The sequence below is a fragment of the Heptranchias perlo genome, chromosome 27 (genome assembly GCF_035084215.1).
Source record: "Heptranchias perlo isolate sHepPer1 chromosome 27, sHepPer1.hap1, whole genome shotgun sequence".
Classification (NCBI taxonomy): Eukaryota; Metazoa; Chordata; class Chondrichthyes; order Hexanchiformes; family Hexanchidae; genus Heptranchias; species Heptranchias perlo.
This window is the reverse complement of record NC_090351.1, coordinates 16,974,419-16,992,392: the sequence shown is the minus strand read 5'-3', so window position 1 is coordinate 16,992,392 and position 17,974 is coordinate 16,974,419. Positions and strand designations below refer to the sequence as shown.

Here is a 17,974-nt window from a genome sequence, read left to right as displayed (position 1 = left end):
AGCAATTTCCCCTATAAGTTCCAGTTTTTAAAATCAAATTAGTAAATATTATGTGCAGTAAAAGCAATTAGTTAAATCATTTGTAATTTGGAATGATTCTCGACCACCTACAATGTCCTAAATATTTCTTGGAATACAGGAATTACTCAGCACATTTCATTGTGTAAGACGCTACTGTTTGAATTGTTTCCATTTAAGGAGGTTTTTGTTAACACAGACCTGTAGTGTTTTTGTGGTGAGATATTTACAAGCACTGCCGTCCGTGTACAGTTAATCCAATCATGTGATACACTTTGTATTCCCATTTTAGGAGAAATATGTGAACTGGCTTTAATAGCCTGGACTTTATTATAGTAAAAAAAATCTGTCTTCTCAGTCTTCATTCAATGAAAAAACCCGAGAGAAATAAACCGAAATGAACTGCAATTTTAATAAGGTGTCAGTTAATAACAAATACAGAGCAGTTTTAGTATTTTAATATTATTTAAGCATCCAAGCAAACTAACACAAAACACAGAGGGCTCGATTTTCGTGTCGGGTTACCTGCGTGTTTCCAGCGGGGGGGCCCCGAAAATCCCGATATCCGGTCACGTGACCGGATTGCGCCGAAATCCCGCCCACTTCCGGGTACCGCGCTGACGTGCGGGGCTGCGCGCGCAAGCCCCGCTGGTGGGAATCCCGCAGGCAATTAAAGCCAGCGGGGTTCCACTTGAGAGTACTGACCTTGCTTGTTGAGGTCAGTTAATGAGCTGAAGCAGCTGTCAAAAGAGGAAGTGTGGGATTTTGGGTTCAAGGCAGTGAGTTTCCCACACTGGGGGAAACAGTCTCTCTCCAACCAGGCGTGTTGCAGCCAGCAGCCTGTGGCAGGTGCCAAGGTGCACTCCACGGGGGAGAGCCCTCACCCACGCAGGAGGCCACCGCGTCACATAGGGCAACCCCTGCCCTCCACCACCCCCCGCCAAGCCAGAGGACAGACCGACACGAAACCGCAGCCCTAGTGCGAGGAACCACCCACCTACCCTGCACAACCCCTCAGACCAACACCTGCCAGATGGGTGGTGCGTGGACACCCTCGGAGGACGAACAGCATGACCAGCCCCAGCAGCCTCGCAGTCCACGCCGTCCGCCGCAGAGACGTGGAGCCCCCCAACACGGTGTTGTTGCACGCCCACCTGCACAGCGGGAGGGAGGGCTACCGCAGGGAGAGACGCATTGCAGAGGGCACTACCCTCGCCGCAGGGTCCACAGACCGAGGCGCAGCTCCCCGGACCTCTCCGAGCAGCAGTGCACACGGAGGCGCAGATTCGCTCGACATGTAGTCGTGGAGATCTGCAGGCTCTTTCATGCCGAGCTGCTCCTGGCTGGTCCCAGCACCAACTGCTTACCTGTCGCTGTCAAAGTCACCACTGCCCTCCACAACTTCTCCTCCGTCTCTCAGTCGTCTGCGCGGAAGAGCCCTGCAAATACACCTGCACCTACTCTGCAGTAACACGATGGGTGGCATCAGTGGTGGGTCCTCATAGTGATACCCAGGAGCGGGCATTATTGGACACAACGGACAGGATTCGCGGAGACATGGCAGTGGTGGTGTCAATATAATGTGTGCTGTTTGTTGCTCTGAAATTCAATATAGGTAACACCCAGGACAAACCCTCAGACACCCTTGTGCACCCCCTTCATGCTCACGACACATTTGCCTTACGCTGCCTACTGCACATATGTGATGCATGCCCTGTGGCTGCAGCACAGGTGGTGGCAGGTTGCGTGAGGCTGGCCGTGAGGGAGATGCACGAGAGGGTGAGTATGGGATGGAGCAATGAGATTGTATGAGGATTGGGTCGCGTGTTAGTGGCAGGATGAGTACTGGCGAGGTGAGTAGGTGGAGGTAAGATGAGGATGGGGTTTGAGTGGGTATGAAGGGTGATGTGACAGAGTAGTGTTGGCGGTGCCGAAGGAGATGTGGGGTGGGGGCAGTGTTGTGGCAGATGGAGTGTAGGGGAAAGACTTCGTGTTCTCACTGTGGCTGACCTACTGCGGTCATTGCAGCGCCTCCTGCACTGTATGCAGGTGGGCGATATGTTGGTGGCGCAGGTGACCCCCTCTGCCACCTCGAGCCAGGCCTTCTTGGTGGCAGAGGCAGGCCGCTTCCTCCCGCCCGCCAGGGGGAAGATCTGTGTCCTCCCACTCCTCCTCACCCCATCTGATGATACCTGGTGTGAGGCATCATTAAACTGGGAGCAGCCTTCCCCCTGGGCTGCTCCATGCTGCAATTTGTCCCATTGGTTGCAGCATCTGTCAGTGGAGGACTGCCCCTTTAACTAGAGAGCCTCCAGCTGACAGATCGTACTGCGCATGCGCAGCCCGCCCGACGCGCAGACCAGGGCCGTGGACCCCGGAGGAGCAGGTAATTGATTCCTATTAGTGTGTTGCCTGCTACGATCGCGCGGGCAACCCACTAATTTCGCCGAGCGTGTTGACCACGCTCCCGGAGGACCACCCGCTGGGAACCCGCAGGCCTGCTAAATTCGAGCCCAGAAAATCGTAACAATATTTTTGACACAATGATCGTCTGAAAATTGTTCTTGAGAGAAAGTTGCATGGAGGATTGGGAAATAATGTTTGTAGATTGTTGGCACTTATAAAGTCTGTAGGCAGGACACATATGGGACTAAAGCATTTGCCATTTTATTAGTATGTTCTGATTGCAAGTTTTTGGAGACACCTAACTTGATAAATAAAAAGATGAGAGGCTGGAACTTGCTCCGACCGGCGTGGCAAGGTTGTCCCCACATCCTGCGGACAAACATTATGAAAAAACTTACCTCCTGGTCTCCGACGTCCACTTGATCCCTTTTCAAATTTTTAAGCTCTGCGCTGTGATTTCAGCGCAAATTCATTCAGAACTGATACAGACTGTGGGAATGGAAGCCACGCCCACAGAATCTGTCAAGAAGAGAAGTCACGCCCACAAGCAGCCCACTGGGAATCATTCCTTCACAGTTAACTCCTGTATATTAGTTTAATTTAACATATCTTATTATAAAAAGCCAAGCAAATGATTTAATGTAATGAAACTTACAGAACTTACAAGTAAAAAAAAAATTAATTTTAAATTTTAAATTTTTTTTTTGATCAAAAAATATTAAAATAAGAGTAATATGACATTCCACGTTTTTAAAATTTACTTTTTGTTGTTTCTCAGTCATTAACAGTCATTGGCTTTTAAAAAATAGTGTAGGGCTGGTATTTTCCAGCGTACCTTTTGGTGGCTTAAGTAACTTCATTCCAACTGGGCAGATGGGAAAGTTTACGAATGTTTAATGTTTTTATTGATTGTAGCATAGGTGGCCCTTTAATTCGGACTTGGTCCTGGTTTTAGTGCGCATTCGCAAACTTGCTCGCTGTCTTCGCCGGTGGTTTGAGAGGACGTGATTGATGAATGGCGTCCTCGGGTGAGCAATTTATGCCCCAATGTTTGACAATACTGCATTTGTCACCTGAGATGAATTGGTTTGATGGAAGATGGTTGTCTCATTGATTTGTTTTATTGAAGTGATACAATCACACAATCAAGATTCAAGCTAAAACAGGTCAGATCGACGTCTGTGACAATCAAAGATGGAGTTTTTTTTCCAATTGTTTTCCCATCTCTGTCCCTTCCTCTCCTAAAGGCAATAACTCATGGGTATGATTTTAGAGGTGCTTGGAGCCCGTTAATACCCCACTCAAGTTGTCATTCTTCACATGAGACTGGATAGTGATTGTCAGCAGGGTATCCACTGGCGATGGGAGAAGGGACATCACAGCTAAGCCAGATACTGTCTTCACCTGATCCCTGCATACTCTCACTTTTCAGCAGGGCTCACTGTATAGCAATTGGAAATGAGAGCCCTGTCTGATTTTGTTTGCCCCCCACTCCTTAGCCCAGGGATGCTGAGGACAACTGCAGTACCCTCACCACAGCTGAATAGTGCCTCTTGTTTACTACTTGGAATGCAGCAGTCATTTATCAGGTCATGGGACATTGAGGCTGATTTCCACCTCCTCCTATCGCTCACACCACTGTAAGTCAGATAGTGCACTTTTTGCAATCGCTTGAGTTAACCTTAACTATTTTTCCAGATTGAGCAATTTTAAATATTTGAGCAAGCTCTGGGCGGGATTATTCTCCCTTGTTCAAAGCCAAGGTGTAAAAGGAGGACTCCATTTTACATAGTGACTGCTGTTTCCCTCAGTAGCAGAGTTCTTCCCCTCCACCTCACACCATCCACATGCTACGGTCAAAAAATGTAAAACCTTACTTTTCTGGATGTCCCAAGAGGCTGCTGGCTGTCTTTTACAAACCGTCTGATTTGAAAGGGCAGCAATGCTCAAGATTCCCCAGAAAATGCACGTCAGGCGCAAAGTGGGTCGAGACTCTGAGTATCATGTCTCCCCTTTTTCCTCTTCCCCGGAAACAGGTGTGTTAAGTTGAGGAATATCAGTGAATAACTTATTATAGAGAATTTGAATTATTATTCAGGAATGGTTACTACTAGAATTCTGGAAATCAAAATGAAGTGAAACAAATGTGTTTGCCTTATATTTTGTAATGAAAATTCTATCAGACAACATAATCATAAGTTCAGCATACATCACCATTTCCCTCAAGTCTAGATGAAGTGTAGGAAAAATTAGTTATAAGAACAGAAAGTGAATTGGTGTATATATATATATATATATATATATAAAATATGCATATATAAATAAAATATATCAATCAATTTACTTTCCTTTCTGAAATTATAGTATACTAATCTGCAAAGAATCCATCGGTTACACAAGGTTCCACAGAGCTTAACATTATGACCATGCATGTTTTCCAGTCTCAAGTCCAAGCCTCCAACCTCACTATGGTTTACGATGTTCAGTGCTTTTGAATGAACTTGTTCTTCCTGATCTCCAAAAATGCTCTTCCTCCTCCTTGAATCCTTGCTGTGTCCTCCTCTAACTCATTTTTTCCAGCACCTCAAAAGATGGAACTACTTAACTCTGTTATTCTTCACTTCCTCTTACAGCCGACAGGAATTTAAAACCTGAGCGTGGCATTTTGTAACCATTACTATTTGATTTACTTAAGTCTCCATGGCCTTGCCGAATCCTATCTCTGCAATCTCCTCCAACCCTATGTTCCCTACTGAATGGTCCTTTCCTCTCACTCAAGTTTTTTGTGCATCCTCCCTTCCTTGTCACCACCATTTGTGCCAGAACATTCGGACAGCTTAGTCCTACTCTGTGAAACTCCATACCTAAACCTCCCAACCTCTTTCTCGTTACCTTCTAAAAATCTCAAGACCTATCTGTTTCACCAATCTTTCAGTCCCCCCTCCTAATCTCTCCCTCTGGGTCAGCATCCATTTTCCTTGCAGCTATTTAAGAAATGCCTTGGGACATTTGTTTGCTTTCAGGGACTGTAGAAATGCAAGCTGTTGTTATCCTACTCTTTCCACACATTCCTTAGAAAATATAACCCATGCCTGCAAGCATTTTGCTGGTTACATAATGCTACAAATGTTTAGGTTCTGTTTCACACTAAGCCTCAAACTGGGCTTGTAATAGAAGAGGGCAAGAATCAAAAGAAAAAAAATGAGAGATAGGCTAAAATAGATCAACATGGACAATTCAGAGAACCATGGGAAGAGATTCACCAGTAGTTATGTTGTTCTCCAAAAGGGTACAGTAATGTAGTGGTTATGATACTGGACTGGTAATCCAGAGATCATGAGCTCAAATCCCACTATGGCAATTTGTGAAATTATATTCAATAAAGCTGGTAATTTGCGGACTGGTAGCTGAAAAAATGACCATCAAAGTTGTCATAAAAATCAAAACTGATCACTAATGTCCTTCAGGAAAGGGAACTTACATGTGATTCCAGTCCAATACGGCGTCATTGATTCTTGGAGCTTTTGGAAATGGCCAATTGCTAGACAAAGGCCCACTATCTTCGCAGGACAATTAAGTTTTGTTAATAAATGTAAATAACGTTAGTTGTTAATCAGAATTGCCAGAGAAGCTATTTCATTTGGGTTGATCACTCCTAATTTCTAGGCCGAGAATTTCCTCGGAGCAGCACCTGCTCCATTGCCGTAACTTTGCCAGAAGTGCTGCAGAAAATCCGTTTACGCGCAAAATGGGTTTCCGCTGCATTTCCGGCAAAGTTACAGCGGCAGAGTGGAAACAATCCTGAGGAAATTCCTAGCCCTAGATTCTCTAACCCCCCCTGTCCATAGCAACCATTTTCTTGGAATAAATCGGGGGGGGAGGGGGCAACACTCCATGATTTTTATGGTTACCCCAAATGTAAGGGGCAATTAAGTAAACTGAAGCCATTTACAAATAAGACTCATATTACCTTCCAACATAAGTCATAAATTCAATATTTTGAGCAGTTTTTAATTCTAGACAGTTATTTCTATGTTATTGCAAATTGAATGATGAATGGCTTTCAGAACACTGTAATACCTTTGATACACTCACTGGAATGTTAATTTTGGAATCGAATTAGCCCCACTGTACAAGGATCATAGCAACAATTAAAAAAAAAAATCTTTTGTGTTAGAATAACTAGAAAATTGAACATTTGGTTTGAAAGTATACTCCCAAAGTCATGATCTCTCTTAAGGACAGAGGGCATGGTTTTTGGTATTATTGCACAGTATTTTTTAAAATTGCATAGTAATCATCTCACTGGTACACTGAAAGATGGACTATTCCAATTGGATTGTGTGAAGGTTCATTGCATCTTCTGATTTAAGCATGTAATTTTATTATAGACTTGGCAAGCCATTCTATCATGGAATTCACGCATTGAACTCACAATGGTCTTTCTTACTGGCTATACTTACTCTGGCTTTATCTCTAATTTGTGCAGTATATAATCCATAGGGTTAATTTTGCAAGACCCTGCACCACTCTTGATTTTTGTGATATGTACTTGCTGCGTGCAAGGCCCCTCCAGCAGCATGTGGCCTCTCAGAATTTATCCTTATGCACTTGTGTTACATAACTGAGTGCTACAAGCACCATTCATGCTATTTCTGGTGAGTGTACACTGGTTATATTCACAGCTAGCTGTTGATTTCAGAACGCATTTCCATTTACGTAAATGAAGTAGATTTTCTAACCTGAGTGTGAGGACTTAGTCATGCACCGAAGGCAAGAGGTGTCACCAAATTGGCCAGGGATTTAGACACAAAAAACTTTCAGTCTGGATGAACTCAGATACAATTTGAGACTTTGAGATGCATCCCTCCCTTTTCTCACTCTGTATTAAAACTTTTCACAGTATTCTCCCCATTGGAAGCTTTGCCTTGCTGGCCAAACACACCTCCTTTCAGTGGAGCAATGATTTTGATTGATTGGATAAGGCAGCTGGAGGGCAAAGGATGCAAAGAGAGGGAGGAGAAATGTCTGACTATAGTTTACAAACATGAGTAGTTCAGATTCTTAGCTACATGAGCGATAAAGGTATTAAAAGTTGCTACAAGTACGTCAATATTCAGTTTATTACCAATAAACTAGGTAATTAATGCCTGTATGTTATAAAATACAGGTGATATTTGGCTTTATGCAGGTGAATAGGTGATTGTTGAGAGATGAAAGTGAGTCGGAAGGTCTAATTAGAAAGTGGAAAGAGATGTGACTGCTTAATGTGGCGGAGGACACATGGGCTAATGTTCCGAGTTTGTGCTGGTGGGGAGCAGCCTGACCCACTGCCAGTGCATAGCAAAAAAACAAGGGAAACACGCACAAGAGTTTCCAACTTGTGCTGGCAGTGGATGAGGGTGGTGGTGGGTGGGAGGGGCAGACTTTGATGCGAAACTGGTTTTTCTGCCTGTCAAAAATTCTGCCGGAAGTGAGGGCGAGTGCATAACATACATGCCCATTTTTGGGAAAGCATATTATGATGACATGCAAATGAAGAAATACATCATAAAACATATTTCCTATCATTTGCACTCTAGCAATGCCGGGTGCAAGGGATGTCTGTGAATCCACCATGCTAAGAGACTCAGGGGGGATGTAAAATTTAAAAGGCTGGTTTTGACATTTTAGTTGATTTCAGAGTGACCAATTGCTTTACACAAACAAGCTTAATGAGAAACCGATCACTTTTACAGGTTTTTGAGACCGTTTCGCTGACACCATGTACTAACTCAAGCTTCAGCCAGGCACTGTAGCAAATTCCACCCCACCCCAACTCCAAGCAGGTGTCCTATCAGCACCGTGAATGAGGCTGGTGCCCACCCATAATATTTAAATTCCCCTGACCCCAAGAATTGGGCCCGAGTTGGGTACAGGTATGACTCCAGCTCTAAGGAAGCTCTAAGCTTCAGTATTAGTTGTTTGGCTGTCTGAGTTAACACCATTAACCACATATAATGTTACACCCATTTTGTGTGAATAGGCTTAATCATGACAAGTGGGTCTGGGGGTCGGAGGGGAGAACAGAGGGAGCTGGGGGGCGGGGTGAGGAGCAGACCAACTGTTGACTAAGATTTGCTGAGGCCAGCAACTCACCTTGCACTATAACACAAGCTAACAATAGTCAGCCCTTCACTCCAAATGGCTGTAACAGGCTATCTCTTCTTATTTAAAATTACCTACGAGTCTGATAGATTCACACACCCTTTTCTTCCATTTATACCCTCTGTTCTAGCAAAAGTCAGCATTTTTCCAAACGTAGATTTATTTAAAGCTTTTGAATAAATTGCACTTGCAGTCTTGTCCTTTTATGTTCGTCCATATCCCATTGTGAGCAACATAGCAACGCCGATCTATGAGAAGCACCATAGCAACAAAATCACACTGCTTTTCACGATGAGCCACCTCAGAACGTCTTTTCCAGAGGAAGAGATATCTATTATTCGGGTGAATTTTCCTATTGATTACATGCGGATGTGATGAAATAATATAACGGTTGGAAAAGATTGGGAGTGGAAAGGTTTGTATTCACTTCTATTCAGATATTGCTTTTTTCCAGTTGAGTAACTGAAGTGTAAAGATCACACACAATTATATTTAATCCAACTCAATGATTTATGTGTGCAATCATTTTGAATTATTAATCACTTCATAGTCAGTGGTGAAAGAAATCCCTTCAAAATTATTAAAGTTGGTATTGGATGATTATCTTGTGCTGATGGTCTCATTGCCATTCTCTGAACTATGTTGTGGTAATTGGGAATGTAATTGTTATTGCATTTTTTCTAAACTATTGGTTGGGTTAGTATAGCTATAACTAAAATGGCATCTGCTACTGTCATCATGTTGATTTATGCTGTAATCTGTCTCCTGTATTGTGTTGTGTCTGTTTATAAGTCCTTGGGCAAGGATCCATTTCAAACAGGCTTTCAAGCTTAATCAGGATATCCTGCACAAACATTTGTTCGGAAATAAAAAAGGTCAAGATTCAGGAAATATCGGATCGGAAAAATGCATACCACGCAGGGCTTTGACATGAGCTTTAGCCATTGTATTGAAAATAGTTGTGAAGTTGGCCTATGTGTTTGATATCTCACTCTTTATTTCCATTTCTCTATTCTTCAGCAGTTTTCTACTCCTCTGGTCAGAGCTAGATACAGCAGGAGAGGGTAGCAGGATCCTGTGAATACAGCAGGAAAGAGAGAGACGGAGGGGAGAATTTTAACCCCCAAGAACGGGGTGGGTTGGGGTTGGGTCGGTAGTTAAAATAATCGATATTTGGAGCGCGACCGCCACCCCGCTCCAACTTCCGAGTTTAACATGGGGCGTGTTTGGATGCATGTGAGTAACCTACTCACCGCAGTCGGGACCTTAATTAGTTCAGGCTTAGGTAGTTATAGCATCAATTAACGTCCCTATGAGATGTTATGTAGGTCTTTTTCAATTGAATTTTACTTACCTTTAAATTTAACGTATCCAGCACATGTTGCCCGGGGTTTGTGTATCTCACCAGTGAAATGGAGGCAAGATGGAGTCGCAATTCATGTTGGTATTTAAGGTTGTGATTGCCCCATCTGAATAAAAGCTCAGTTATTGCAGCTGGTATCTCAGTTCTCTCTGGCAAACATTTAGCAGGGAGTTCTTGTGTTGATACAGCTTTTTCAAACCTTTGGAGCCTTTCAAACTGTCAAGATCAGGATGGGGGGTTGCAATGGATGCATTCGATAGGACATCGGAGGAGGAAGACAATGACCATCCATGGCAGTGACGTTGTGCTGCATTGGGATCTGCAGGTGCACAAGAAAGAGGTGCACAACACCAGATCTGGACAACAGCAGAAAGGGGAGTAGAGTGGAGAACAGCAGAGAGAGGAACAGAGTGGAGAACAGCAGGAAAGGGAATAGAGTGGAGAATAGCAGGAAGGGGAGTAGAGTGGAGAACAGCAGAGAGGGGAGCAGAGTGGACAACAGCAGAGAGGGGAGCAACAGAGGGGCCGAGGTCGCAAGAGCCACTACCCTCGTGACAGGGTCTACAGTTTTACTCTCTTGATCCCTTCACTCCCTGTGTGCTTTCAGTCTTGAATGAGCTTCAATTTCCTCCAGTTAAATATTGGGATGACTGAAACCATCTTCCTCAGCCCCCACCACAAAGTCCATGCCCCTGGTACAACTTTTATAGCCTGTCTTGTGAAAGCAAGGCAGTGGATACAGGTATCCTCTAACGTGTCAAAGGATATGTATGTAGGTCTATAAACACAAGTCCCATGATACTGACCAGTGGAGACAGAACTAATTTAGTTGTCATTACACCAGTATTTTTGGCCCCCTTATGAACAAATTCCTCATGTTAATCATACAGTGCTTTGGGAACCTCCAAAAGAATTTCCACCCTCATCATTTTGTATGGTGTTATTTAAATGGCAGCAACAACCAAAAATAATTAAATAAAGAATTAAAATAAATAAGCCCACTAAATGAAAAGAATGGCAGGTTACATAGTAGAATGAGACTCATGAAGTCAGGAGCAATTGTGCAACCTGTGTCCACTACTAACAAGGCTTTAAATCAGCAGCAGAGCTAGAGAAAATCAGAGCTGAGACCACAACACGTCCAGACCAGAAATCTGAACAAGGACAAATTTAGTCAAATCATGTCAATCCAAGATGAAATTTCCTTGCTTTTTGGGCTTTGATAAGATTTTTAAATGGCTCCATTTCATATTCCTCTGTCTATTAACATGGAGCTGAATAAAGTTCTTCATTTTGCTGTCTTTAAGGAAGTAGTAATATTAAAAGTTTGATTCTTGCTCAACAGTCAATAGGCTCAGGTCATGTGTGAAGTGAAGCTAACTCATCGGCCTCCAACTTTTTAATTAAATTGTCAGTCCGTACAAAAGCTTAACAAATATGTATTGTACATCGATTCCTTCACCAAAGAAAATGTCTAGCTTTTCTTTAACAACTTCAGCCTTCAGACAACCCCTAACAGTTAATGAGAAGTTCCTGGACTTCTATGTACTATCATAGAATCGTAGAAAGGTTACAGCACGGAAGGAGGCCATTCGGCCCATCGAGTCCGCCCCGGGTCTATGCAAGAGCAATCCAGCTAGTCCCACTCCCCCGCCCTTTTCCCGTAGCCCTGCAAATCTTTTCCTTTCAAGTACTTATCCAGTTCCCTTTTGAAGGCCATGATTGAATCTGCCTCCACCTCCCCCTTGGGCAGTGCATTCCAGATCCTAACCACTCGCTGTGTAAAAAAGTTTTTCCTCATGTCACCTTTGGTTCTTTTGTCAATCACCTTAAATCTATGTCCTTTGGTTCTTGACCCTTCCGCCAATGAGAACAGTTTCTCTCTATCTACTCTGTCTATCATTGATGTTTATTAGTCTAGTCATAACTGCTGGATTTGACCTCCAGTTTGACAAAATACCTGGAAGCTGCAAGCAAGATAAGCATGCAGTTACAGAACAGAATTTTTTTAGAACACCAGGGTTTAATTACAATCACTGAGCTAGTCATCCAAAAAGCAAGTAATAAGTACTTGTAGGGAATCCAGTTTGTATAATATGAATATCCACACATTTTAAGAGACCTCATGCAGATTTAATTTTGCCAGCATAAGGCAATAAGGCTTCTTACTCTGGGAAGTATTGCTATCTGTTGCCTTTAATTTTTGGAAAAATCTAGAGTTTGAATCAAGCCTTAGTTTGTCTCATGGTTTTTAAAAGCAGAAATAAACTTCAGTGAGAGTCATTCACTCATTTCATTACATTACTCATGTTTCCCTATTTGCTGTGAATGCTTCTCATCTGCTTCATATCCATCTGGTAAGGCATTTATTTACAAGATCAAAGTTACCAACATCTTTATTTCATCTGTGACTTTTGAGTGAATTATATTACTTCAAACACATAACGCTCATTTATGTCCTTTTTGTATGAAGGGCTCTGGCATGAGTGAACCACATTAAAGAACGCCATGGCCCCAATATTAACTTGGAGTCGGGAAGAGAGTGGCGGATGGGGGGATGGGGGGTTTGGATGACAAACCTGGAAGTAAAGGTTTCCCGCAGGTCCTACCGAATTTAATGGGAGAAGCTGTTCCAAAATTTTTCAAAAGGTTTCCCGCTCGATAGTCAGCTTGATTGACAAGCTGGCTGCCTGTCGGGCGGGAAAGCAGTCGGGGAGCAGATGGAAGGTTCGTCAGGGTTTGGATGGGGAGGTCGGGGAGAGATCAGGGTCTTCGGGGTTTGGATGGGGGGGGCGATCGCGGGAGGGTGGGAGAAGTCGGACATCGTTGAGGGGCAATCGGACATCTTGGGGGAGGGTGAGCAGTCAGAGATCATTGGGGGGTGGCGGGAGTCGGAGGTCGGGGGTGTCGGAGATCAAGGGGGTCCGATCGCAGGGTGCGTGGAGAGGTTAGCTTGGGGGTCCGGGGGAAGCACTTCTGCTGCTCCTGGCCCACAACAGTGCTGTAAATGCACATAACTCATGGTTCCAGCCCTTCTCACCTCCGTTTACCCACCAGGAATATCCTGATGACTCATTGATTTTATGCAGTCCATTATCTGAGCTACATAGATCAAGAAGGCTAGCCAACCCATAAATCCAGCAGCCAGCAGCCATCCAGTTACTAACAGCAGCCAGCTACCACCACCAACAACCACAAGTCAGCCCGCCAGAAAACAATATGCCAGTTTGCCATATGAAGTGATGTTGTCCATTTAAATGCATCTGCTAAAACATAAGACATGAAATGAGTTGTAGCCAAGTACATAAAACCCAGGCATCATTATTCAATGTCACTAGAACCTTTAAATTGTATTTAACTGCCTTCAATCTACTAGAAGTTACCTGTCTACTGCCAGTCAGCCAACCACCACGACAAGCCAGCCAGCAATCACCAGCGGCCAGCTATTAGAACCTGCTCAACAATATCCAGCCACTAGAAGGCACCCATCCACTACCAGCAGCCAGTGCACTGTCAGTCACCAGCAATCAGCCAGCAGCAATCAGTTCCTAGCTAACCACCAGGATAGAGATAGAGGCCTGGTGGGGATAGGGTTGTGTTTGGGACCCTGCCCTGTGGAAGAAAGAAACTAACTGCAATTATTACTGTTTACTGAAGATGCAGAAAATAGTTTGGTGTATTAATGGACTGTTGTGGAGTTCAGAGGTTACACGGATGCACCACCAGTTGAATGTGGCCCACAAGGCCAGAAAGAGGCTCTTCAAAGCATGGCAGGATGGAGTAAACAAGTCCTCTTTTGCTTCCACTCTAGTCCACGTTGGCACTCTGCTCCGAATGCTGGCATTGTTTTCTTTTCCCCGCCACCCCCCCAGTCTATGCTGGTACTGTGGCCTCTCTGTCCCCCAGTCCTCACTTGCCTGCCAAGCACTGCTCCTAGGTCCATCATTGACAGCCTTTCTCTGTGCTTATCAACTCATAGAATTCCCATCCATGCCAACTCATCAAAGCCACTTTCCAAACTTTGCCAAGAACAATGTCTGCATGCTCAACAAGTTTAGTGCAATTTCAGTCAAAATCTATACAGTGTGTGCATACCTAGTGCATTTCATTACCGCATTTCCCCTTGGTGTCAGTGTATGATATGGAAGCTCTTAGATTTAATCTTTTGCTTCTCATAGATGCTACTTGAGAGGCAGGAATCCGAGAGGTGGCTGGCTGCGGGATTCCTATATGAGCCTCTTGGGACTGAGGTGACCCTCATCTCACAGCAGTTGTCCCACTTCTTAAACATGGGCAGACTGGCCCTGAACCCTTTCAGCTATGAACAGGCATTGGAGGAGGCTCTTGAAAGGACTCCTATGTGTGGTGATCGAGAGAGAGAGATAGAGAGAGAGAACATAAGAACATAAGAAATAGGAGCAGGAGAAGGCCAATCGGCCCCTCGAGCCTGCTCCGCCATTCAATAAGATCATGGCTGATCTGATCCTAGCCTCAAATCTAAATTCATGTCCAATTTCCTGCCCGCTCCCCGTAACCCCTAATTCCCTTTACTTCTAGGAAACTGTCGATTTCTGTTTTAAATTTTTTTAATGATGTAGCTTCCACAGCTTCCTGGGGCAGCAAATTCCACAGACCTACCACCCTCTGAGTGAAGAAGTTTCTCCTCATCTCAGTTTTGAAAGAGCAGCCCCTTATTCTAAGATTATGCCCCCTAGTTCTAGTTTCACCCATCCTTGGAAACATCCTGACCGCATCCACCCGATCAAGCCCCTTCACAATCTTATATGTTTCAATAAGATCTCCTCTCATTCTTCTGAACTCCAATGAGTAGAGTCCCAATCTACTCAACCTCTCCTCATATGTCCGCCCCCTTTTCCCCAGGATTAACCGAGTGAACCTTCTTTGTACTGCCTCGAGAGCAAGTATGTCTTTTCTTAAGTATGGACACCAAAACTGTATGCAGTATTCCAGGTGCGGTCTCACCAATACCTTATATAACTGCAGCAATACCTCCCTGTTTTTATATTCTATCCCCCTAGCAATAAAAGCCAACATTCCGTTGGCCTTCTTGATCACCTGCTGCACCTGCATACTAACTTTTTGATCTTCTTGCACTAGGACCCCCAGATCCCTTTGTACTGCAGTACTTTCCAGTTTCTCGCCTTTAAGATAATAACTTGCTCTCTGATTTTTCCTGCCAAAGTGCATAACCTCACATTTTCCAATATTGTATTGCATCTGCCAAATCTCCGCCCACTCACCCAGCCTGTCTATATCCCCCTGTAGGTTTTTTATGTCCTCCTCACTCTCCACTTTCCCTCCCATCTTTGTATCATCTGCAAACTTTGATATGTTACACTTGGTCCCCTCCTCCAAATCGTTAATATAGATTGTAAAGAGTTGGGGACCCAGCACCGACCCCTGCGGAACACCACTGGCTACTGGTTGCCAGTCCGAGAATGAACCGTTTATCCCAACTCTCTGCTTCCTGTTAGATAACCAATCCTCCACCCGTGCCAGAATATTACCCCCAATCCAGTGATTCTTTATCTTGAGCAATAATCTTTTATGTGGCACCTTGTCGAATGCCTTCTGGAAGTCTAAATACACTACGTCCACTGGTTCCCCTTTATCCACCCTGCATGTTATGTCCTCAAAGAACTCAAGCAAATTTGTCAGACATGACTTCCCCTTCGTAAAGCCATGCTGACTTTGTCCTATTAAATTATGTTTATCCAAATGTTCCGCTACTGTCTCCTTGATAATAGATTCCAAAATTTTACCCACCACAGATGTTAGGCTAACTGGTCTATAATTTCCAGCCTTCTGCCTACTACCCTTTTTAAATAAGGGTGTTACATTAGCAGTTTTCCAATCTGCCGGGACCTTTGCTGAGTCCAGAGAATTTTGGAAAATTATTACCAAAGCATCCACAATCCCTACTGCCACTTCCCTCAAGACCCTCGGATGTAAGCCATCAGGTCCAGGGGATTTATCCGCCTTGCGTCCCATTATTTTACTGAGTACCAATTCCTTAGTGATTTTAATCGTATTTAGCTCCTCCCCCCCTCGAGCCCCCTGTTTGTCCAGTGTTGGGATATTCTTAGTGTCCTCTACCGTAAAGACTGAAACAAATATTTGTTCAGCATTTTTGCCATCTCCATGTTTCCCACCATTAATTTCCCGGTCTCATCCTCTAAGGGACCTACGTTTGCCTTAGCCACCCTTTTTCTTTTTATATAACTGTAGAAACTCTTGCTATCTGTTTTTATATTTTTTGCTAATTTATTTTCATAATCTATCTTCCCTTTCTTAATCAATCCTTTCGTTACTTTTTGCTGTCTTTTGAAGACTTCCCAATCTTCTATCCTCCCACTAAGTTTGGTTACCTTATATGTCCTTGTTTTTAGTCGGATACTGTCCTTAATTTCTTAACTTAGCCACGGATGGCTGTCATTTCTTTTACACCCTTTTTTCCTCAGTGGAATATATATTTTTTGAACGTTGTAAAATAACTCCTTGAATGAACACTACTGCTCATGTACCGTCTTACCCTTTAATCTATTTTCCCAGTCCGCTTTAATCAATTCCGCTCTCATACCATCATAGTCTCCTTTATTCAAGCTCAGTACGCTTGTTTGAGAACCAACCTTCTCACCCTCTAATTGGATATGGAATGTAACCATGTTATGGTCACTCATTCCAAGGGGATCCTTAACTAGGACATTATTAATTAATCCTGGCTCATTACACAGGACCAGGTCCAAGGTTGCTTGCCCCCTTGTAGGATCAGTTACATACTGCTCAAGAAATCCATCCCTAATACACTCAATAAACTCTTCCTCAAGGCTGCCCTGCCCAATTTGATTTGTCCAGTTTATATGATAGTTAAAATCCCCCATAATTATAGCTGTTCCCTTATTACATGCCCTGACTATTTCCTGATTAATACTTCTTCCAGCAGAGCTGCAACTATTAGGAGGCCTATATACTACGCCCACTAGTGTTTTTTTCCCCTTATTATTCCTTATCTCTACCCAAACTGTTTCATTATCCTGATCCTTTGTCCCAATATCATTTCTCTGTATTACAGTGATTCCTTCCTTTACTAACATAGCCACCCCACCTCCCCTTCCTTCCTGCCTGTCCTTCCTGATTGTTAAATAACCTGGCATATTTAATTCCCAGTCGTTGTCACCCTGCAGCCATGTTTCTGTAATGGCCACAAGATCATACCCATACGTAGTTATTTGTGCCGTTAACTCGTCCATTTTGTTACGAATGCTACGTGCATTCAGATAAAGAACTTTCAAATATGTTTTGTGACACTTAGTTCCTGCTTTTTCCTTTTTTAACACTTTACCTTTTACTCCATACCTTCTGTCCCTTCCTGACACGCTTTCCTCTGTCTCCCTGCTCAGGTTCCCAACCCCCTGCCACAGCTTTGATGCTGGGTTAATCGCCTTACGCCTTCTAGTTTTTATTTTTTTCTGTCGTGCCTAAAGTACACTTTCTTTCCACTGCTCTACGCTTTTCCCTTTCACTTGTTCTTGAACAACTGTTTGTACTATTTGTATTGTAGATTTCCCCTGGGTCTTCCCCTCTCTTGCTGCTCTCAATTTTATTCCCTTCTGACTCCCCGCTCAGGTTCCCATCCCCCTGCCACTCTAGTTTAAACCTTCCCCAACAGCACTAGCAAACACCCCCGCGAGGACATTGGTCCCGGTCCTGCTCGGGTGTAACCCGTCACGCTTGTACAGGTCCCACCTTCCCCAGAACCGGTCCCAATGTCCCAAGAATCTAAATCCCTCCCTCCTACACCATCCCTGCAGCCACGCATTCATCCTGTCTATTCTCCTGTTCCTATACTCACTAGCACGTGGCACCGTTAGTAATCCTGAGATCACTACCTTTGAAGTCCTGCTTTTTAATTTATCCCCTAACTCCTTAAATTCACCTTGCAGGACCTCATCCCTTTTTTTACCTATGTCGTTGGTACCAATATGGACCACGACTACTGGCTGTTCACCCCCCCCCTCC

General features: G+C 43.9%; 1 long non-coding RNA gene across 1 annotated transcript in view; it reads left to right on the top strand.

Moving 5' to 3' along the window:
• LOC137344434 (uncharacterized) overlaps positions 1-17,974 on the top strand; it is an 83,929-nt gene that overhangs the window by 35,349 nt on the left and 30,606 nt on the right. The gene's annotated exons all lie outside the window — the stretch shown is intronic.